Consider the following 23,760-nt stretch of genomic DNA (forward strand, 5'->3'; position numbering starts at 1 on the left):
GAGCTTAAGGAATTCCTGGTATTAACTAGCATTTTGAAAAGCAGGAGAGGCTTGGAATCTTGCACAGAACCTGTTCCACACACCTGGAGAATAGCATTTATTCTAATAATTATTCAGTGTGCTCTGTGATGTTTAAAAGTATGCTGAGGTTGCATATGTTGCATTTTTATTACCTACTATGCATGACTGAAGTGACTTATATTACAGGCTTTATTTTTTTGTTGGTGGCACGCCTGTAGTTTTTATCATCTGAATTACTTGCCTATCCTAAACTCAAAGGACTTCAAAGTTTCAAATGTGTTACTTGTCTTTGTCAGTGATTGTAATGTTGGGGGAGGACCCCTGGAGTCTCAGGGAACAATGTGCTTGCTTGGTTTAGTTTGCAGCACCTATTCTAACCAGTCACTTCCCTAGTTAAACATCCACACACCATGGAGCCGCTGATCAGGTAACACTTAGGGCTCTGAGGACAGCATTCTCTCTCTGCTTGCCAGATTCAGGACGTGGAAACTGGGAAACAGTTGTGCATCATAGCAGTGAGACATTGGAGGAGGAGTGATTGCCAGCAGCTCACCCTCATTAGGACCAACAGCATCGGTTCCCTCAACACTCTTCAGACAGCCTTCCCTTAGGAGGTTTCAGACCAGCAGCTCCTGTCTGCAACTGTTGCCTCAAGATCTGCTTCCAGACACCCGGAGCAGTCTCCATCTGTGCTCTAAGTTTGGGGAGTAAGCTTGTAGTGTGGTAAGAAAATAATTTTCAAGCCTGTAGGATATACATATATATATCTATACATATATATATATCTATATATATATATATATACACACATACATACATACCTGTTTGTGTATGTGTATATATATACAGGTAGAGATACAGATTAGTAGGGTACTGATGTGACTTTTCAGTTTTACATGTCTGAAGCCTATTGAAGAATAAACTATAATGTGAACTATGTATACTTTTCTCTCTTTTCTGGTAGGTTTTTGATGATTACCAAAATTGAGAATCTATGCTTAAGTTTCTTTTCCCTTGTTCGAAAAAGTCAGTTGAAAGATAGCCAGAAAGGGGTGGAGGAAAGAGTGGATTGTCTTGAGTTTGAGCAAACAGTCTTTGAAACTAGTTCTTCTGGAGTAGGTAGCTGCATCTCCTTGGTAACTCCTGGGTTGTGTGCTGCTGTTTTAGGTATGATGTTTTTCTTTGCTTTTGTGTGTGTTGAGTTTGATGGGGATGAACTGATCTTGTATTTGGTGATTTTAGCTAAAGGAAGAGTTCCTTGGAACCAGGCAGACTAGGCTGACATTGTAGTCTTACTGTTTACTGGCCTTATGGCACTGGGCAAATCATCTGATTCTTTCTGCCTCAATTTTCTCGTCAGTACAGTGAGATTTCTTGTGAAGGTTCAAGATAAAGTACGCAAATTCCCAGCACTGGGCCTGCTATATGTACAGGTCAGGACCTCAATAAGTGGTGGGATCCGGAGCTTGTCAGCATGAAGCTAGAGTGGAGTTCGTTGTAACTTAGGACAAGACTTAGAGCTTTGTATTTCTTGGTTTGTGCTGATTTAGGATGAAAAATTGCAAATATTTGACTTCAAGCTGGACTGCGACTTGAAGGTTCAACGTGATTATTAGAAAGTTGATTTGTTAGTATCAAACTTGGTAGAGACAGTAAAACCTAGCTCTAAATTCTGCAACATTACCTCACAGGCTGTGCTTGCTTTTAAGTCTGTTCAGACTTATGTGGTAAAAAGGGTGTTTTAGGACATTAACATACCTCAGTGAGTTCTGTGTCCAGAATCGAATCACATGTGTAAATTCTCGTGGTTAGTGCAAGCCATGAAGTGCTTGGTAGAGTCAGTGGAGATACCAGGTGCTTATTTTATTAATCTGCTTATTTATATGGCAGTTTTGTTTGACTTTAAAAATACTTGTGAATATTTTATGAGTATACTTGTGAGACTTCCTAATGCTCATCTGAATTTTTGATCATGAACTGTCAATAGGACTGTAGATTTGTGTGCACTTTTTGCTTTGGTGGAGGAAGAAATGAAAGGTAAGGTCTTGTACCTGTTAAATTTAATGAACAGTCTGCTTTTGATCTATAGATTGCTTGTGGAGCCTTGCTTATTAGTCAAAAAGGCAGTTTATGGTAAAATGTGGCATCTCTTTTTCTTTTTTTTTGGTTTTTTGAGACAGGGTTTCTCTGTGTAGCTTTGCACCTTTCCTGGAACTCACTTGGTTTCCCAGGCTGGCCTCGAACTCACAAAGATCCGCCTGTCTTTGCCTCCCGAGTGCTGGGATTAAAGGCGTGCGCCACCACCGCCCAGCTCTCTTTTTCTTTTAAAGCTAGAGCTCGACTGCTTTGAAAAATAGGTTCAGCCAGGCAGTGGTGGTGCACACCTTTAATCTCAGTGCTGGGGAGGCAGAGGCAGGTGGATCTCTGAGTTTGAGGCCAGCCTGGTCTACAGGGCAAGTTCCAGGCCAGCCAGGGCTACACAGAGAACCCCTGTCTCAAAAAACAAAAAACAAAAACAAAAAAGGAAAAGGAAAAATAGGTTCAGTTAAGATTATGTATGCAGTATTATTTGGTGCATACAACTTTTAAAATAGAATCACTTTGACTGCTATAGAGTAAATTCACTGTCTTTTCTTTTTTCCAGTAGAGCATTGTGGTCAGTCTGTGAGCCCACAAGAGTTACGTAGAGACTTTCAGATAAGGAAGACACATGTCTGCAATGTGTTAGGCTTGACTCAGGGGAGTCTGCTAACCCTTACTTTCTTTGATTATTGAGCTGCCTAGTGGTGGAATCCGTCACCAACTCTGAATTACGATAAAGAGGGATTGGCGAACGATGGTTGTTGACTTGCTGTAGATTTTGCAGCACACTGAGGAAAAGTTACCCTTGGCCAGAGTATGTCATGGAAATAGCACTAACGCCGTATGTGTCGGGAATGAAAGCGCAAACAACATAGGATCGGGCTACATGCTCTGGTCAGTTTGGCTGAGTAAATTTTTTTCTGGAAGGGATGCTTTCTTTTAACAAACAAACAAACATTACTTTTCCTGAGTCACTAAAATCAAATGGTTTAGCAGAAAGCTAGTCTTTAAGGCCCCGCACCCCTTTCACAAACCTGTGAATGGGTAGTGAGATTTTGGTCTTTACTGTGCATGTGACATCAGAAAGTTAAGCCAAGACATAGTGTCAACCATGCAGAATGTATTTTTAAGTATATCTCTGCCTTTTAGCTTTGGAATTTAGACTCTTCTGGGATGGGCATTGGAACAGAACTCTTTACTTATACTGTGTGACCTACAAAATGAGAAGACCGGAATGGCTTTCCTCTTCGGAGTGTATCATTCTAACACATTTAAAATAGCTGGAGGGGCTGGAGAGGTGGCTTAGGGGTTAAGAGCACTGGCTGCTCTTCCAGAGGATTAGAGTTCAATTCCCAGCAGCCGCATGGTGGCTCACAACCATCCGTATGAGATCTGGTGCCCTCTTCTGGCCTTCAGGGACACATATAGGCAGAACACTGTATACATAATAAATAAATAAATAAATCTTAAAAAAAAGTAAAGTAGCTGGAGAGAGTGTGATCTCAAGTATGTGGATAAATCTGTGTGATTGGGCAACTGGAATGTCTAAGGACTTTTCCTGTTATTAGGACATGATTGGAATTTGAAATTACCTTGCTTGAAGGTTACTCATTGTAGAAAGCCTTATACTTTTCTTTTTAGATATAGAGACATTTAAATTAAAATTAATCAAAAGTTCAGAAACCAGCCAGGAATGATGATGCAGGTCATTAATCCTAACATTCAGAAGGCAAAGGCAGGTGGATCTCTGTGTCTCAGAGTTCAAGGCTAGCTTGGTCTATCTAGCAAGCTCCAGGCAAGCCAGGCTGCATAGAGGCCCTGTTTTAAAAAAAAAAAAAAAAAAAAAAAGATTCAGAAACCATCTCAGTGTCCACCAGTATAGAATTAATTAAATAAATTAGCATATATTTACATAGTAGGATAACATATCTATTGCTGTGGAACACTCACTATTCAGTAATGTTAATTTTGAAAGGCTAGAGGAAAATTAGTGTGGTGGCTTATGCCTGTAATCCCAGTGCTTGGGAGGCTGAGACAGGAGGATCAAGAGTTCAAGGCCAGCTTCAGATACATAGCAAGTTTAACATTCTGGACTACCTGAGACACTGTCTCAAAAAACAGAAACAAAACTAAAAGGCATAGATTAATGTTCTGGGTATGCCACTGTTTGCATTATGGGGATTTTCCTGTGTAAAAGTAAGTTTTAAAAAGTTTAGTAGTTTCCCAAAAAAGCTAATAATACTCGTTGTCTGTTGGGGTTAAATTGAGTGATGGGGAACCTGAATTGAAGGTAAATAGTTCAGTATATGGTTTTTCAAGACAGGGTTTCTCTGTGTAGCTTTGCGCCTTTCCTGGAATTCACTCTGTAGCACAGGCTGGCCTCGAACTCACAGAGATCAACCCGTCTCCCTCGTGCTGGGATTAAAGGCATGCGCGCCACCACCGCCCGGCAGTATATACTCTTTTTTTAAGTAAAATTTTATTAAAGTGCATGCAGAAAAATAGAAAAATCATTACATTACAAAAAGTCCAGTTTAATTTTTTTTTTCTGTGTAATCAGTACCCAGAAGAGGAAGTAGATTTTTTTTTTTTTTTTTTTTTTGAGACAGGGTCTCAGCATGTAGCTCTGACTGGTCTGAGATCCTCCTGCCTCTGACTCCATGTACACCACCACGCCAGGAACAGAAATATATTTTTTTTAAGTAAAAATTATTTTAGATTTGTTTATTTTACATGTATGAATGTTTTGCCTGCATGTATGTAAGTGTACCACATACATTCCTTGTACCATGGAGGTCAGAAGAGGGCATCAGATTTCCTGTAACTGGAGTTATGGATGGCTGTGAGCTACTGTGGATGCTGGGAACCAAACCAGATCCTCTGTAGGAGCAACAAATGCTCTTGATTACTGAGCCTGAGCCATCTCTCCAGCCCTGGAAATTGATGATTTGTTTTATAAGCTCTTACTGTATTGTCCAGGCTGGTTTTGAACTCTTTGAGTTCAAATCTCCTTGCCTCAGCCTCCTGAGTAGCTAGTCCTCCGTGTGCTGCCACTGTGACCCACTGAGAAGCAGATAGATGGTTGACATCTCAGAAGCCTCTCCTCTCTCCCACAGTACTCCCATTAAAGTACTTTTATTCTCAAATGAAGAGGGATCTAATATGGGAACTCGGGAGGCAGAGGCAGGTGGATCTCTGTGAGTTCGAGGTCAGCCTGGTCTGGTCTGTAGCGTGAGTTCCGGACAGCTAGGGCTACACAGAGGAACATTGTCTCCGAAAAAAAAAAAAAACAACCCCAAATGTCAAAAAAGCAGATGAGAAATGTCATTCAAGTAATTACAGCTGAGGCAGCTGTGGAGGTGGACATCTATGTAGTCCAGCTATTGGGGTAGCTGAGGCAGAGGGATTGTTCAAGCCTACTCTGGGCAACATAAACCCTGTTTCAAAAAAATAAAAATAAAAAATTACAATGCCTGAAAGGTATCTTTCTGTAATTGCTAAGTATTTCTTTTACTATCTCATTTTATATATCAATATCACAGCTGGACATGGTAGTGCATGCCTACATTCCCGGCTCTTGGGAAATAGAGGCAGGAAGATCAGAAGTTCAAAGTCATCCTTCAGTACCTAGTTTGAGGCCATATTGGGCTTCACGAAGCCCTGTCTCAAAAAAAAAAAAAAGAAAAAAAGTAAAAAAAAAAAGGGCAGCCTCCATACATTCCTCCATTTTTACTTAATGTAAGTTTTATAAATGACCCATGCATGTAAAAGTATATTTTATAGTGCAACAAGTTCTAAATAAATAGCAATATAACAAAACCTTACTTTGAATATTTTAGGATTTGTTAGACTTGTCAACCAGTTGGCTGATGGAATGCAGTTGTCCTAGATACACAGGAGTAAATTTTGAGGTGTTATTGTTCCTATTAAAAACCACATTTGAATACTTACCTGGCAGGGGAGATACCATGATCACGAAGGTGGTTTTCCCAGGGCAAGGCTTATCCATTGCACTCCGGATGTGCTGACCCCTGCGATTTCCCCAAATGCGGGAAACTCGACTGCATAATTTGTGGTAGTGGGGGACTGTGTTCATGCTCTCCCCTGAGAAAATTTAAAAAAAAAAAAAAAACAAACCACATTTGAAAAAAAAAACACATTTGATAGATGTTTTTCCTTTATTGTAGTAATGTTGCCTACCCCTGTCCCTTTGCTCAAACATAGAAACGATGAAAGTCTATAAATCTGTAAAGCAGAGTTTTATTTTGCCTGCAGAGGACATTTGGCAATGTCTGGGAAGGCTTTTTTTTTTTTTTTTTTTTTTGATTTTTTTTTTTTTTCTGGTTTGTTTTAGTTTTGGGGCTGGGGATAGGAATGTGCTCCTGGGTACTGCTAACCCTCCAGGACACAGGACAGCTCACCACAGCCATGAACTAAATGTTTACAGTGCTCAGGCTGAGAAACCAGTGACTAAGCTGACACTAGGAGGCAAGTGACAGTTTTAACTTCAACTTTATTAGATTTAGTTCATGAATGAAACTCATTTAATCTAGTTTAGATAAGAAATAAGGTAGGGCTGAGCGGTGGTGGTGGCGGCACATGCCTTTAATCCCAGCACTCGGGAGGTAGAAGCAGGTGGATCTCTGTGAGTTAGAGGACAGCCTGGGCTACAGAGCGAGTTAAGGCTCCAAAGCTACCCAGAGAAACCCTGTCTCGAAAAACCAAAAAAAAAAAAAAAAAAAAAAGGGGGGGGGAATAAGGTAGGTTGTTTCTAAATAAAAATAGTCTTAAATATGAAGACTTTGGTATAAGGCTTGGTGGACAGGTTTGTTTGGGCTGGTCAGGCAGTTTGGAAAAACTGCTGAGGCTGGGAGAAGGTTGAGAGCTCAGCTGTTAAGAGGACCGGCTGTTCTTTGACAGGACCTGCGTTCAATTCCCAGAACCCATGTGGTGGATCATAACTACCTATAACTCTAGTCCCAGGGGATCTGATGCCCTCTTCTGGCCGCCACAAAGCATACATATACATACATATACATACACAGATATGCATGCAGGCAAAACACCCATCCACATTAAACAAAAATAAAGGTTAAAAAAAAGAAAGAAAGAAAAAGAAAAACCACTGCCCTGTATGTTTCACAAAGAGCAACCTCTTGAAATAGAGTTTCAACTGCTCACTAGATTAAAGGGAGTGGAAAACAAAGTGATAAAATCATTGTATATGTAGACTTGGGAGATGGCTCAGTAGTTGAGAGCATTTACTACTCCTCTAGCAGAAGATCTGAGTTTGGTTCTCAGTGTCCAGATCAGTAGGTCCACAACTGCCTGTAACTCTGGCTCCAGGGGATCCAGTGCCCTCTTCTGGCCCCCTCAGTCTCTTGTATACACCTGTGCTCATAGTACCACATGGACATATATACAAATCATTAAAAATAAATAATTTTAAGAAATGATTATTTGTATGATTTTATCCTACAGAGTAGTAGTTCTTTCAGTACCCGAAATTCCAAAAGGGGTTAAGGTTGAGTGTCATTTTGTATCACATTTAAATTGATGATCTATATATTTAACATTACTTAATATATACACACATCCACACATACATTCACATGCTGGATCCCGTTATGCTGGGTAGAACTGATAGAACTAATGAATATATGGAAAACTTTTTAAAATGGTGTATGTGGACTGGGCGTGCTGCATTGCCTTGTTGCACATACGGAGGTCAGAGAACAACTTGGAGGAGTCTAAGTCAGTTCTCCTTCCACCACGTGGGCTCTGGGAATGCAACTCAAGTCAGCAAGCTTATCGGCAAGCACTTTTACCTGATAAACTATCTTGCTAGCCCCTAGAAGATTTTTTTTAAACTCTCTAGTTTAATCTCCTTTAACACTGGTCCTGTTTAAGCAGCAGTTTACATGTAGAATGGTTATAGAATAAAAACACAACGAGGAACCAGCAGTGAACATTGTTTCTATAGAAATCAGTCAATGAACTTAGATAATATTTCAGAGACAGCTACCAGGCTGGGCAGTGTGATGTACACCTGGAGCCCACACTCAGGAAGCTGAGGCAAGAAAATCAAGCTCACAGTGAACCTAGGTTACATGGAGACCCTGTGATTATAGTAATAATCAGAACCCAGTCTTCAGAGGACAAAGTTCCAAGTTACTTGGTTAGAGTAGTCTTTCATTTTTATACCCAAAATTGTATATACTGTGTATTTATAAATATTTATAAATGTTTATTTAACAAACTTACATAGCATTTACTAGTTAATCATCTTAGAACCTTTTCAAGTATTACTGTATCGTCATATATCAATTATTATCATTCTCATTTGTCCAGCAGGTCAGTTGTTAATGTTCCAAGTTGACTGTTTTTTGTGGTGGTTGTTTTGGTTTTCTGAGACAGGGTTTCCCTGTGTAGCCCTGGCTGTCCTGGAACTCACTCTGTAGACCAGGCTGGCCTGAAGGCAGAGGTCCCCCTGCCTCTGCCTCCTGATTGCTGGGGTTAAAGGCGTGCACTGCCACTACCTGGCTCCAAGTTGGCTTTTTTTGCATTAATAAAAGAACTTTGAAACTATTTTAACTTCACCAGTTGAAAAAGTAATTTAAAGGTTTGAATCCCATAAATATTTCTGGCTTTTAGAAACCTGTGAATGTCAGTACACTTGTGTAGCTATACCACCACAATCAAGGTACAGTATAATTCCCACTCATACCTCCTTCCAGTCCCTTTGAATCATCCCCTCACCTCCCAACCTAATTCCCTATCTCTGTAGCTTTGTCTTCTGGAGAAGATCATAGAGGTAGGATCATACAGTATGTAACCTATAAAGATGACTTCTTGCATGCAATGTCTTTGAGGTGTATCCAAGTTTCTGTGTACATCAGTAGTTGTTGGGTTTTATCTTGAGGTAAGAAGCCCATTGTTGAGTGTACACAAATTGTTTCCCACTCATCATTTGAGGATATTTGGATTAGTTCCAGTTGTTGGTGATTATGACCAGAGCCACTATCCCATTCACAAGCAGGTTGGGGATCGCATGATGGACATGTTAGCCTCCTAACCTGTTGCTAGTGCTGTAATGTTTGTATTTTGGAGCAGCTCTTGTTGTGTAGTCTACTCTGGCTTCGAACTCAGGTTCCTCCTGCTTTAGGTACTGTGATTGTACCACCACACCTGGCTTCCCTGAATTTTTATTTTCTTTTATTTGAGACAGGCTTTAACTATGTAGCATTGGCTAGCCTGGAACTCTAATAAAAAACTGAGCTGGGGGGCTGGAGAGATGGCTCAGGGGTTAAGAACACCGACTGCTCTTCCAGAGGTCCTGAGTTCAATCCCCAGCACCTACATGGTGGCTCACAACCATCTGTAATGATGGCACCCTCTCCTGTATACATAATAAATAAATAAATCTTTAAAAAAAAAAAAAAAAAAAAAAAAAAAACCTGAGCTGGGCTGGAACTCCTGGCTACCCTCCTGCTTTTGCTTCCCCGGAGCTGATGCTGGCATTATAGGTGTGAACCACCATGTCTGTCTCTTGATTTTTTAAATTTTATTTAAATTTAAGTTTAATCATCATTGCATGCATATGATGTCTGTGTGTAAGAGAGAATGTGGTGCTACGGAAGTGGAGACAGGAAGGTCCCAGGGACTCACTGGCTTAGGAGCAGGCTCCAGACTCAGTGAGAGTATGATCATGATGTTGCATAATGGAACTACATGAAACTGATCAAAATAAGCCTAATCCATCTCACAGGGACCCTAATTTGTATCCTCCAAAAGCATGGTTTCCTTCTCATATATTCTGAAATCCCTTTTTTTCACATGGACTTAATCTGGTTCAGTCAGTATATATCTATACCATAAATGCACATGGTTTTGTAACATTTCTATCAGTATGGTCCATTTTTGTTGTTGTTTAAACTTTTTGTTACAATAGATAATGCTGTAAGGACATCCCCCTCACATGTCTTTATACACTGGTAGTGGTGAATTCTTCCCTGTCTGGCTCCAAAAGCAGGCACACCTCAGAATTAGGAAAAGTGCTGAACTGCACTTGGGCAGGTTGTTCCAGATTCACGATGTCATGAGCTGTAGGCAGCAGTGCTGGTTAACGCCAGAAGTCCATCAGGTTATCTTGGCGTTAGTCATTTTGGGACCTTAGCCATAAAACGTATTTGTTCGTGTTTGTACATGGATTCTGGTGAAACCACACCCATTAGCTCATTGATAGTCTTTACCAAATAAACTGAGACTCTGCATTTCCAGTGCAGGGTGGAGGCTGGGAGGGCAGTGGGGCAACAGAAAACCAAGAATGTCTCTTCTGACAGAAGCCAGCAGAGTAGATTCCTCCCCACCCCCCTAGGCTGAGTAAATCTTTTAAGGTGATTGTAATTCAGTATATGCAATTGCAGTAAGTTCTTTTTGATGTCTTTGAAGATTTTATGTTTCAGTAAAGTTGCAAAGAATTACCCACCTGTAATCCCAGCAGTCAGGAGGCTGATGAGTTAGAGGACAGCTTGGGCTACTTAGTGACCCTGTCTCGAGGAGAGAGAGGTGGGGGTGGAGGAAGGGTGGAGGGAGAGCAAAGGAAGGAATAAAAGGTTGGGAAAAGCCACCTGCACTTTATTCAGTTTCTCTATTGATAAAGTCTTATGTAACAGTGTTTCTCAGAATTAAGAAACCGGCTTTATTCCTTTTAACTAGATTTCAGAGTTCAGATTTCCCTAGTTTTCAGCATACATACTTTTTTCCATTTGAAAACAAATTAAACTTTTAAACATTAAATGCTTGAACCTTGTCATAGATTAATTTTTTTTGAACTTTTTTTTTTCAGTGCTGAGGACCAAATCCAGGGCCTTGTGCTTGCTAGGCAAGCACTCTATCACTGAGCTAAATCCCCAACCCCAATTAATTTTATTTATAACATTTATTGTATACATATGCGTGCTATATATAATTATATGGATCTCTGTTTAAACAAATGTTATCTTCAACATCAATATCTCAAAAATTATGTTTTAACATTCATAGACAGTTCTGCTCAGGGCAATTTTAAGGTAGGGCTAAAGAACTTTCTCCACCCTGTGTTCCTGCAGAAACATGATTTATAATCACCTGTGAGTGTGGTTCATGCACAATGCTGCTTTTCCCGGTGTAGGCAGGAGCTCATCTCCAAGAGCACAAGGAAAATAGCCACTTGGGTTTACTAGGAGGTTGACCTGATTGAGAATAGTAGTCAAGAGTCTCTTATATAGGCACTTTCATTGTTAGTTAAGCATTTAAATATCTTGTGGGTTGTTTTGTTCCTAGAGCTAGTGACTGAACCAGGGCCTTGTGCATTCTAGGCAAGTGCCTTTCTCATTCCCGGCCCTCTCTGGTGGTGCTGGCCTTGAGGCAGAATACCCTTGTCTATATTATATATATGAAGCACTTGGTATTTCAATGCATGGAATCCCTGCTGAGGCTCGCTGCTGCTGCTGCTGCTGCTCGTCCAGACTCACTAACTTGATTTGAGTCATTCCATTAAGCAGATGAGTTTATGGCGAGAAGGAAGGAAACGGTAACATCAAGTAGATATGGCACTTTAAAATTATATTTTTATTTGTTTTTTGGGAGTGTGTTTGGAGGCCAGATTACAGTTTGGGGAGTCAGTTCTTTTTCCACCATGTCGTTCTGAAGATCAGGCACAGATTTGTCAGCTTGGTGGCAAAGTACTTTCTAGGCCCTCTGCAAGAGTAACAAGTGTTTTTAACCATGGGGCCAGCTCTCCAGCTTTCAGATATGGACTTTTAAAAATAATTAATTTTGGGGCCGGAGAGATGGCTCAGAGGTTGAGAGCACTGGCTGCTCTTCCAGAGGACCTGGTTCAGTTCCCAGCACCCACATGGCAGCTCACAACTGTCTATAACTCCAGTTCCAGTGGACCTGACACCAGTGTACATAAAATAAAGTTAAATAAATAACATTTTTAAAGTATGAAAAATTTTAAAAATTAATTTTTGTTTTATGTGTGTGGATTATTAATTAATTAATTAATTAATTAATTAATTAATTAATTAATTTGAGACAAGGTCTTACTATGTAGTTCTTGCTGGCCTGTAACTCACTTTGTAGACCAAGCTGGCTTCGAACTCAGAGAACCCCCTGCCTCTGCCTCCCAAATTCTGGGAGATTAAAGGTACTGTATGAGCGGGCTGGAGAGATGGCTCAGTGGTTAAGAGCACTGGTTGTTCTTGCAGAGGTCCTGAGTTCAGTTCCCAGCAACCACATGGTGGTTCACAACCATCTGTAATGAGATCTGATGCCCTCTTCTGGCCTGCAGGCAGAACATAGTATACATAATAAATAAATCTAAAAAAAAAAAAAAAAAAAAAAAAAGGTACTGTATGAGCTGGGTAGTGGTGGCCCACACCTTTAATCCCAGCACTTGGGAGGCAGAGACAGGCGGATTTCTAAGTTCTAGGACAGCCATGGCTACACAGAGAAACCCTGTCTCGAAAAAAAAACAAAACAAATAAAAAAGGGGACTGTATGCATGTTTTGCCTGTGTTGCCTGTATATATGTCTGTATACCACGTGGGTGGCTTTACAGGTGGTTGGGAGCTGCCATATGAGATCTGGGAATCGAACCCATGTCCTCTAGAAGAGCAGCAAGTGCTCTTAACTGCTGAGGATTCACTCCAGCTCCGTTTATTATTTTTAAAAACAGGCTTTCATTTAGCCCAAGTTGGTCTTAACTCCTTGTGTAGCCAAAACTGAGGGTGAACTTCTTATCCTCCTGACCTCACCTCCCCAGCGCTAAGATTACAGGCTGCAGCACTGCTCAGGGTCTTCTGCTTGCTAGGCAAGCGCTCTGCCAACTGAGCTCCAGCGCCAGCCCCACTGTTTTGGGGGAAAAGCTTCTTAAGCATTCTAGGAAACAATAACATAAGGACAACTTTGCAGTCCCATTAAAAATGGTGTGGGGGGGCGGGGGGGGGGGAGATGGACAGTAAATATAAAGTACGTTTTCCATTTTTGGAGTCAAAAAGCAGAAAACAGGTGTGGCGATTGTGACATACATCATTGAGACTAAGGAGCTAAGTGAAGTCCTGGTTTTGTGTGTGTGCTGTGAGTGCCTTGGGCAGAGCATAGCATTGGGTGTCTTGGAGCATGTATTTCCCTTAAAGAATTCACAGTGGGAGAAACCGAGTTAGAGAACATCAGTTGTCATCAAATGCTGAGGTGAGCTCTGTTATAAACACGTAGAGAAGGAGAAGATCTGTCTGTCTGCTCTTTCCAGAAGGCAGGAAGCTCTTCCAGAGTTGGTCATGAAAAGCTTCAAGGAGAAGGTGCTGTGGAGCTGGGATTGGAAGGATGGTTAGGATTTTGTGACAGAGGCGGGGTGGGGAAGGGACTCTCCACAGAAGGAAAGAATGACATGCTCACACACATTACTTTGGGCTTCATTGTAATAAATAGTTTTCCTCTATTATCAAGTTTTAGTGCCCCATATGTTTCTAAATGATGATGTTTGGGGGCTCTCAAATGAAGTAATACTGGCCAGGTGATGGTGGTGGCGTACTCCTTTAAATCCCAACACTCAGGAGGCAGAGGCAGGCGGATCTCTGAGTTCAAGGCCAGCCTGGGCTACAGAGTGAATTCTAGGCCAGCCAGGGCTACACAGAGAAACCCTTTCTCAAAACTGTCATCCCCCTAACCCCCCAAAAAGAGACGTAATACTGCTTGCGGGAATACTTGCTCCCGTAATACTTGCGGGAAAAACATTGTAATCCTAGCACTCAAGAGGCTGAGGCAGGAGGATTGTGACTTTGCTTCAAAAAACAAAACAAAACAAAAACCCCTAAACAACAACAACAACAAAATAAAAACAAGCAAACAGATAAAACAAAGATATAAACTCTTATTACAGAAAAATTCTCAAGTATAAACAAGTAAAGAGAGAAAGGTAAATTTAGACATTGGTAGCTCATGTCTGTAATCCCAGCACTCAGGAGTAGAGGTAGCAACATCCAGAAGATCCCCACAAGTTCAAGGCCAGACTGGAGTAAGGTCATCTCTCTTGTTTTTTTTTTTTGTTTTTTTTTTTGTTTTTTTTGTTTTTCGAGACAGGGTTTCACTGTGTAGCTTTGCGCCTTTCCTGGAACTCACTTGGTAGTCCAGGCTGGCCTTGAACTCACAGAGATCCACCTGGCTCTGCCTCCCGAGTGCTGGGATTAAAGGCGTGCGCCACCACTGCCCGGCCAAGGTCATCTCTCTTAAAAGAATCGGGGGAGGGGAAGGAAGGGAGAAAGGAGTAGACGTAATATGTCCATCTAGCCAGTTTCGGTTTCACTTACCCATATATGGAATGTTTTGCTTATGACTATTCATGTTCATTATACTTCCCGACCTACAGCCCCTATCATTAATTTGGAGCAAATTCAGATATTATTTGTTTAATAACTTAAGAACTCTTTTAAAAAGACAACTACCAGTCTGGGGGTGTAGCTCAGTTGATAGCATGTTTGCCTGGCATGCTGGAAGCCCTGACTTCGATCTTCAGCACCACATGACACTGAGCCTAGGAGCACACATGTAATCCTGGTATTCAGGAAGTAGAGGCAGGAGGATCAGAAGTTCAAGGTCTTCCTTAGATACATAGTGAGCTCTAGGCCATCCTGGGCTGCAGGAGACTCTGACTCCAAAAAACAAATGAAAAAGACAACTACCATTATTGTTAAGCTCAAAAACAAGCTTTCTGATTACCTTTAATCCCAGCAGAATTGGGAGGAAGAAGCAGTCAGATCTCTGAGTTTGAGACCAGTCTGATCTATGTAGAGAGTTCCAGGCCAACAGAGTAACATGGTGATTCTCTGTGTCAAAATAAAAAAGCAGCCCCAGGAGGAGGGGGTGCTGCAGGTGGGTTAATCCATTTAAGTCCCTTTAGGTCTCTAGGCTGGTTGACTCTGGTGCCTCTCCTTACTGCACCTTTATAGTTCTTTGGTTGAAGAATCCAGTCATTTGCTGTTGAGTTTCCTATAGCCTGAATTTCACTGATTACATCCATTTGATGTCATGTGACATACTACTCAATTCTTTTTATGGCCCACAATTTGGTTTTAGCTCTCCATGCTTGATCAGATTACAGTTCAATTCTTGCCTGCCATGGGGGAAGATTATTTACTAGGCAATAACATGCAATTCTAACAGGAAACATTGTTTCTTTCTTGGTATTATTATTCAGCCCTTGATTAACATTGCCTAGGTATTCATTCATCAGGAGTTGCAGAACAATATGCAGTTGTATAATTCATTGATTAGTAGAATACTAACAAATGTCTCCCTTTCTGGCGGTGATGTCCTCCCTACAAGACTATCCTTCTCCAGAAGAGGAGAAAAAGAAACACAAGAAAAGCGCCTGGTGAGAGCCCCAATTCCTGCTTTATGAATGTGAAATGCCCAGGGTGCTGTAAAAACCCCACGGTCTTTAGCCATGCACAGATGGTGGGTGGTCTTGTGTGTTGGCTGCTCCACTGTGCTGTCAGCCCACTGTATGGCTGACAGAAGGATGCTCCTCCAGGAGGAGGCAGCACCAAAAGTGCCTGATGTGAGATGAGTGGGAGCCGTCCCAAGAGACACACTTCGGATTGAAAAAATCCTAGTCAGGTGTACTAGCTCATTCTGTAAGCCCAGCAGAGAAAGGCTGAAACGGGAATACAAGTTTGAGGCCAGCCTGGGCTACATAGCAAGACCTTCTCTCTAAATTAATTGAGGATATTAATTTATTTCCAAACTGCACGTAACAACATCCATTCTGGGTAGTACTTAGAAATTCCATTTCTTAAGAGACGTGCCTGTCTCCAAAAAGAGCTATGTGCCTCAAGGTTTTATGATATGTAAAGTTTTGAGCTTTAAAAGTTATTATACCTAGCCAGGTGGTAGCGGTGCATTCCTTTAATCTCAGCACTTGGGAGGCAGAGGCAAGAGGATCTCTGTTAGTTCCAGGATAGCCTGGCCTACAAGTTCCAAGACAGCCAGGGCTACCTAGAGAAACCCTGTCTCAAAAAAACGAAAAGAAAAGAAAAATAGGTACATTTAGGTATAATAAAAATCAGATTTTATTTATTCACATGGGGAGGTAGAGATTGAATTGTGCTTGCTAATGTGTGTATACATACATGTGGAGGACAGATGTCAACCTTGGGTGTCATTCCTCAGGACCATCTACCTAATATTTTGAGACAGTATCTCACTGGGACCCAGCACTTGTTGATCATTAGGTTAGGCTGGCTGGCCAGTGAGCTCCAGAGACCATCCTGTCTCTGCCTCTTTAGTACTGAAATTATAAACATGCACCAGCTCTTTTTGTTCGTTTATTTTTGTTTTTTGATTTTTCAGACAGGGCTTCTATGTAACAGCTCTGGCTGTCCTGGAACTTGCTCTGTAGCCCAGGCTGGCCTTGAACTCACAGAGATCTACCTGCCTCTGCTTCCCAAGTGCTGGACTAAAGGTGTACACCACTGCCACCAGCTTCTTACACAGGTGCTGGGGATTGAACTCAGGTCTCCATGCTTTATCAACTAAGCTGTCACCTCAGTCCCCACAGACTTGAGTCTTGGTTCTAGCAGAGGTTTGGTTTCATTATGTAATAGGGGTGTGTGTGTGTGTGTGTGTGTGTATGTATGTGTGTGTGTGTATATATATATATACACACACATATAGCGAGTTCTCTAAAATAATGTTTTATATAATTTGAGAGATCTCATACATAATTAGTTGTTCTGTATTGCAGTATTTGCCTAACATGGTCCAGACCCTGGGTTTGTGCCCCAGTACCACATCCATATAGACAGAAAGAAAAGAAAAAGGAAGAGGTGAAAATCTCAAATAAAATAAAAATTGAAGTTAAAGATAAGCATGATAATCCAGCATGGTGCCACATGTTATCCCAGCACTCAAAAGGTGGAGCCAGGTAGATCAAGTTCAAGCCCAGCCTTGACTACATAGTGAGTTCAGAGTCCCCCTTGACTACAAAGAGACCTTATCTAAATAAGGAAATGATAGGTAGGTAGGTAGGTAGGTAGGTAGGTAGGTGAGTAATTATAAGCATGGTGATGCATGTCTGTAATCCCAGAACATGGAAACTGAGGCAGGAAGCTTGTGATTTTGAGGCTAGTCTTGGCCACATAGTAAGTGACGCCAGCTTGGGCTATGAAATAAAAGATTGTCTTTTAATTTTTTTTTTTTTAAAAAAGCTGGAGAATGGCTGAGTGGTTAAGAGCATTTATTGCTCTTGTAGAGGACCCAGGTTCAGTTCTTAATACGAGAATGGTGGCGCACAGCCTATCTGTAACTCTAGTTCCAGAAGATCTGATGCCCTTTTCTGACCTCCTCAGGCACTAAGCATGCATGCGGTGCACATACATGCAGGCTAAACACTCATACACATACAATAAAATCATTCTTTTTTTTCTTTAATTGTTTTTTATTTTTAGTATGCATTGGTGGTTTTTTGTTTTACCTGTGGAAGGGTGTTGGGTCTCCTGGAACTGTAGTTAAGGACAGTTGTGAGCCACCATGTGGGTGCTGGGAATTGAACCCGGGTCCTCTGGAAGAGCAGCCAGTAGTACCCTCAACAGTTGAGCCATCTCTCCAGTCCCCCAATAAAATCATCCCTAAAAAAATTTAAATAAAAATTAAAAAAAAATTAAAACCAGGCATGGTCTGTGCAGCTTTAATCCCAGCACCCAGGAAGCAGTTAGGGAGAGGGATGTGTGTATTCGTGTGCTCGTGTGTGTGTGTGTGTGTGTGTGTGTGTGTGTGAGAGATCTCTGTGAGTTCGAGGCCAACCTATTCTACATCATAAGTTTCAGGCCTGCAAGAACTGCATAGTAGGGGCTGGAGAGAGGGCTCAGAGGTTAAGAGCACTGACTGTTCTTCCAGAGAGTGAGTTCAATTCCCAGCACCTATATGGTGGTGGCTCACAACCATCTGCAATGAGATCTGGTGCCCTCTTCAGGTGTGCAAGCATACATGGAGGCAGAGTGTTGTATACATAATACATAAATAAATCTTTAAAAAAAAAATGTTTGCTGGGCGGTGGTGGCGCATACCTTTAATCCCAGCACTCAGAGACAGAGGCAGGCGGATCTTTGTGAGTTCGAGGCCAGCCTGGTTTACAGAGCGATATCCAGGAAAGGTGCAAAGCTACACAGAGAAACTCTGTCTCGAAAAACCAAAAAAAAAAAAAAAAAAACTGCATAGTGAGTTCCTGTCTTTAAAATAAAAGTAAATAAAAAAGACATTTTTACAAACATAAGTCCCTATAGTAGCGGGTTCGTTTTGTTTTGTTTTGTTTTGTTTTGTTTTGTTTTGTTTTTGTTTTTTTCGAGACAGGGTTTCTCTGTGTAGCCCTGGCTGTCCTGGAACTCACTCTGTAGACCAGGCTGGCCTTGAACTCATAAAGCTCCAACTGCCTCTGTCTCCTGGGTGCTGGAATTAAAGGCGTGCGCCACCATGCCTAGTTATAGTAGCAGTTCTTAACCTTTGAGTTGAGACCCCCTTTGGTGGTTGATTGACCCTTTCACGGGTTGCCTGAGACCATTGGAAAACAGATATTTACATTATGATTCACAATAGTAGCAAAATTACAGTTATGAAGTATCAGCAAAAATAATTTTATGGTTGGAGGTCACCACAACATAAGAAACTGTATTAAAGGGTCACAGCATTAGGAAGCCTGAGAACCACTGCCTTACAGAACAATAGTTTGTTTTTTAAAAGTATTATGTGTGTGTGTGCATGCAACTCAGTGTATGTATGTGCATCATGTGTGCACTAAAGCCCTCAGAAGTAAAAGGAGGTGTCAGATCCCCTGGAACTGGAGTCCAGTGGTTGCTATTTTTAATAAATAGAATAGCTGTGTGATGTCCCCACTGGGAGATGATGTGAGAGGGGCATTATTAACAATTACTGTAGTTGGGTCTAGAGAGATGGCTTAGTGGTTAAGAATACTGGCTGCTCTTGCAGAGGACCTATGTTTGATTCCCAGCAACCACATTAGGTAACTCCAGTTCTAGGGGATCTGCCACTCTCTTCTGGCCTTTGTGGACACTGTACACATGTGGTTCACATACAGACATACAGGCAAACCACCCACATATAGAAAATAAAATAAATCTTGATGGGGGATGGTGAGGCATGCCTTTAATTCCAGCGCCTGGAAGTAGAAGCAGGTGGATTTTTTCTGTGAGTGTGAGGCTAGCCTGGTCTACAGAGCAAGTTCCAGGACAGCCAGGGCTACACAAAGGAACCCTGTCTCAAAAAACAAAAACAAACCAAAAAAAAAAAAAAAAAAAAGGAAGGAAGGAAAAGAAATCTTAACAAACAGTTACTGTGGGAGAAACAGGTATTAACAAGAAGTAGAACAGTGAGGACAAATGGCCAGCTTCTGAGACCAAGGGTCTGGGCTGTTCTGCTCACATTTGTGTCTGTGAGACATCGTACACAATAGGTGCTCAATAGATACATGATAAACATTCATGAAATCACTAATGTTTTAAAGCTTAATAGACATTTTCAGTGGTTGTTAAATTGTATTTGTGTTTTTGCGTTTTATGAACACTTGTATCTAAATGATCTTAGATATTGGATCTGAAGGTTGTGATGAATTCATTTATTTTTTTTAAGGTTGGGATGAGGATGAGTTGTTTTGTTTACTGTAGAAATAATGCCTGTTTGCTGTAAAGAAATGAAAAAAAGAAAAAAGAGAAGGCCAGCCAGAGAGGGCTTAGTGGGAGATGCCGCAAAGCCTTAGAGACCTGAGTTTAATCCCAGAGCCTGTAAAGGAGTAAACCGACTCCACAGACTTGTCCCCTGACATGTACACCCACACATACATTTCTTGAACACACAATAATAATACAATTTTTAAAAGAAATGTGAAAATTGGGGGCTGGAAAGTTATCTCAGCAAATGTGAACATTTTTCTATATAAGCATGAGAATCTGAGTTCAAATTTCCCAGCACCCTTGTAAGAAGCCAAGTGTGTTGGAGCATACCTGTAACCCCAGTGCTGGAGGTGGGGTGGGGCAGGTGGATCCTGGGTTTGCAGGCTTCCAGCCTAACTCCAGGTTATTCTCAAAGGAAGAAGGTGGACAGTAAGGAACAGGACAGCCAACATTTTCTTTTGGCTATCTATCTGTGCACACACACACACATACACCACACATACACCACACACACTACACAAAATTAAATTTAAATGAGAAAATCTAGATACCCTCATCATTACTTCTCACTTCCATTTCTAAAAACAGAAAGGGAAAAAGTCATGTGTGCCTAGTTGGATTTTACCTTCAGGGAGAAGAGGCACCACAGTTACATACAGGACAAGCGCTTGCACTCTCAGAGTCCCCCTGACTCATGTTTTAGCCAGTGGGTCTTCATATCCTTAGTCCATGAAGAATACTTACTTGACAGGAACTTTGTGGAATTTAGGGCAATATATGTGGGCTTTTTGGTTTTTGGTTTCTTGAGACAGGGTCTCTATGTAGTCCTGGCCGTCCTGGAACTCACTGTGTAGACCAGGCTGGCCTTGAATTCACAGATTGTCTTGCCTCTGCTTCCAAGTGCTGGGATTAAAGGCGTATGCCACCTTAGATCAATGTGTTTTTAAGGAATGAGGTCAGGGAAGGAGTGATTCCTTTAGCCATGTTTCTACAGTCAGAACTATTATCACCTGCTCTACCTGTATTTCTTGAAGATATTACAAAAGGCAGTGATAGAAAATTCCCAGGGGCTGGAGAGATGGCTCAGCAGAGGACCTGTGGCTCTGCCAGAGGACCTGAATATCAGTTCCCAGCATCCACATCAGGTGGCTCACAAATGCCTGTAACTCCATCTCCAGAAGATCCAAGGGCACGTGCACACATAAAGCATTCTAATTCATACTCTTCTTCTCTCTCCGTCCGTCCATCCATCCATCCATCCATCCATCCCTCTCTCTCTCTCATGCACATTTAAAATGTATTTTTTAGTGTGTATGCATATTTTGTCTGCATATATGTAAGGACCACGTGCATGCCTTGTGCCTGCAGAGACCAGAAGAGGGTATCAGATAGATCCCTTGGAGCTGGAGTTTCAGGTCGTTATGAGTTGCCTTGTGGGTGTTGGGAATCAAATCCAGGGCGTTTGAAAGAGCAGCCAGTGCTCTTAACTGCTCAGGTTCTTTTCAGCCCTATACATAATTTTTTTTTTAAAGAAGAAATTCTCATGGTTTGAGCTAATATAAGAATTCTTTGGGCCGGGCGGTGGTGGCGCACGCCTTTAATCCCAGCACTCGGGAGGCAGAGCCAGGTGGATCTCTGTGAGTTCGAGGCCAACCTGGTCTACAGAGTGAGTGAGATCCAAGACAGGCACCAAAACTACGCAGAGAAACCCTGTCTCGGGGGAAAAAAACAACAACAAAAAAAAAACGTTTAAAAAAAAATATTCAGCCAGGAGGTGGTGGTGCACACCTTTAATCCCAGCTCTTGGGAGGCAGAGGCAGGCAGATCCCCGGGGCTACACAGAGAAACCCTGTCTTGAAAAACAAAACAAAGCAAAAAGCAAAGCATTGAAGTTTCTACTAATTGTGTCTATTCATAGCACATACATTGTGAGGGGTTAGGGTTCTCTGTAGATTAATACAGGTGCTGTGTATAAATCACAGTGATTAATGTAAACGTCATCTTCCCAGTGTTTCCTCCACCTGCTGGTCTACAAGCCAGGAGTGTGGTCACTTACCTTGATGAGCCTTTGTTGCTCATCAGTACCTTTAGACATTCCTGTGCAGTTAAAATATAAATGCTTAAAACATAAATGGGTGCTTACTAACAGTTTATCTTATATTCTGAAAGTAATTTCTTTGGGATGTATGAAGAGGTCATGGAATGAATAGATGGTTCAATACAGAAATACAGGTGTGTACGACTTCTTTCGTAGTGAAATGTTTTGGGTGAAAGATGAATAAGAATTCTATGTGGGGGCTGGAGAGATGGCTCAGAGGTTAAGAGCACTGACTGCTCTTCCAGAGGTCCTGAGTTCAATTCCCAGCAACCACATGGTGGCTCACAACCATCTGTAATGAGATCTGGTGCCCTCTTCTGGCCTGCAGTCATACATGCTGTATACATAATAAATAAATTAAAAAAAAAAAAAAAAAAAAAAAAAAAAAAAGAATTCTATGTGGAGGGCTGGGGATGTAACTCAGTGGTAGAGCATTTGACTAGCATGCACAGACCTTAGAACTATCTCTAGTACTGCAATTAAAAAGCAAAAACAGGCCGGGCAGTGGTGGCACACGCCTTTAATCCCAGCACTTGGGAGGCAGAGGCAGGCGGATCTCTGTGGGTTCGAGGCCAGCCTGATATACAGAGCAAGTTCCAGGACAGCCAGGGCTACACAAAGAAACCCTATCTCGAAAAACAAAACAAACAAACCCAAAACAGGGTCTGAAGAGATGGCTCATCAGTTAAGAGCACTGACTGTTTTTCCAGAAGACCCACATTCAATTTTCAGCACCCACATGGTAGCTCACAACCATCTGTAACTCCAGTTCCAGGGGATCTGATGCTGTCTTCTAAGGACTGGAGGTTGGGGCAGCCATCACCCTCTTTTCTTTTGAGAGCCTTGGCTGACTTGTAACTCACTATGCAGATCAAGTTGGCCTCGATTTTTAGACATCTGCCTGCCTCTGCCTCCTGAGGGGATTACAGACGTGCATCGTGCCCCGCTTCTGGGCTCCACCTACATCAGGCACACACGTGGTAAACAGACATATGTGGAGACATAAGGTCCATCATATAAAAGAAAACACACACACGCGCACACGCACAGGCAATGTGGAAAAAACTTTATATGTTCAAACATCAGGTTTCCTGGCTGAAGTTAGTCATGAGTAGTTGTGAATAAAGCAAATAGCCGAGAATAATTCTGTATACCGAAAAGAATTTACCCCCCCCCCCCACGTGTGCACACCCAAGGAAATCATTATGCCATCACAAGTCCCGCTGTTAGCCTCCAGTTAAATTTCAGTGTTAGGTCAAGAATAATGAACAGAGGCTTGTCTCTGTGTGTGTGTGTGTGTGTGTGTGTGTGTGTGTGTGTGTGTGTGTGCGCGCACATGCTTTTTTTCCCCCAGACAGGAAGCTTGAGCCAGGTTGCAACACAGGAATGTGTTGCTGGCCCTCCCTGGCCCCTCTGCTTTACCTGTTATCTGGCATGTAATGAAGGAAATCTTGCTCGAAAGTCACAGCTCTCTTGAGGACAGCAGATGCTCCACTCAGAACGAAACTAGGTTACTGCTTCTGCAACATGCGGTGGTTTGCATCAAAAGCTGTCTTGGTCTTGACTTTGAGATTATCCCTTCTCTTTGAAGTGGTCATATTTTAATTTTAAAGTGTGTCTTAGTCACTGTTCTATTGCTGTTAAGAGACACCATGACCATGGCAACTCTTATAAAAGAAAGCATTCAATTTGGGGCTTACAGTTTCAGAGGTTTAGTCCATTGTCATCTTGTGGGGAAGCATGGTGGCATTCAGGCAGCTGGTGGAGCAGTAGCTGAGAGCTACACCCTGATCCATATGCAGAGAGAGGGAGAGCCACACTTGGACTGGCTTG

The 23,760-nt window shown here is 41.8% G+C and overlaps 1 non-coding gene across 1 annotated transcript; it reads left to right on the forward strand.

The window, feature by feature from the left end:
* The first annotated feature begins 6,046 nt into the window (after positions 1 to 6,046).
* On the forward strand, positions 6,047 to 6,210 carry LOC131918167 (U1 spliceosomal RNA). Its single transcript, XR_009380902.1, has one exon. It is a non-coding gene; the product is annotated as a U1 spliceosomal RNA (small nuclear RNA).
* The last annotated feature ends 17,550 nt before the right edge of the window (positions 6,211 to 23,760 follow it).

Source organism: Peromyscus eremicus, chromosome 8a (assembly GCF_949786415.1).
Source record: "Peromyscus eremicus chromosome 8a, PerEre_H2_v1, whole genome shotgun sequence".
In the NCBI taxonomy this organism is placed as follows: Eukaryota; Metazoa; Chordata; class Mammalia; order Rodentia; family Cricetidae; genus Peromyscus; species Peromyscus eremicus.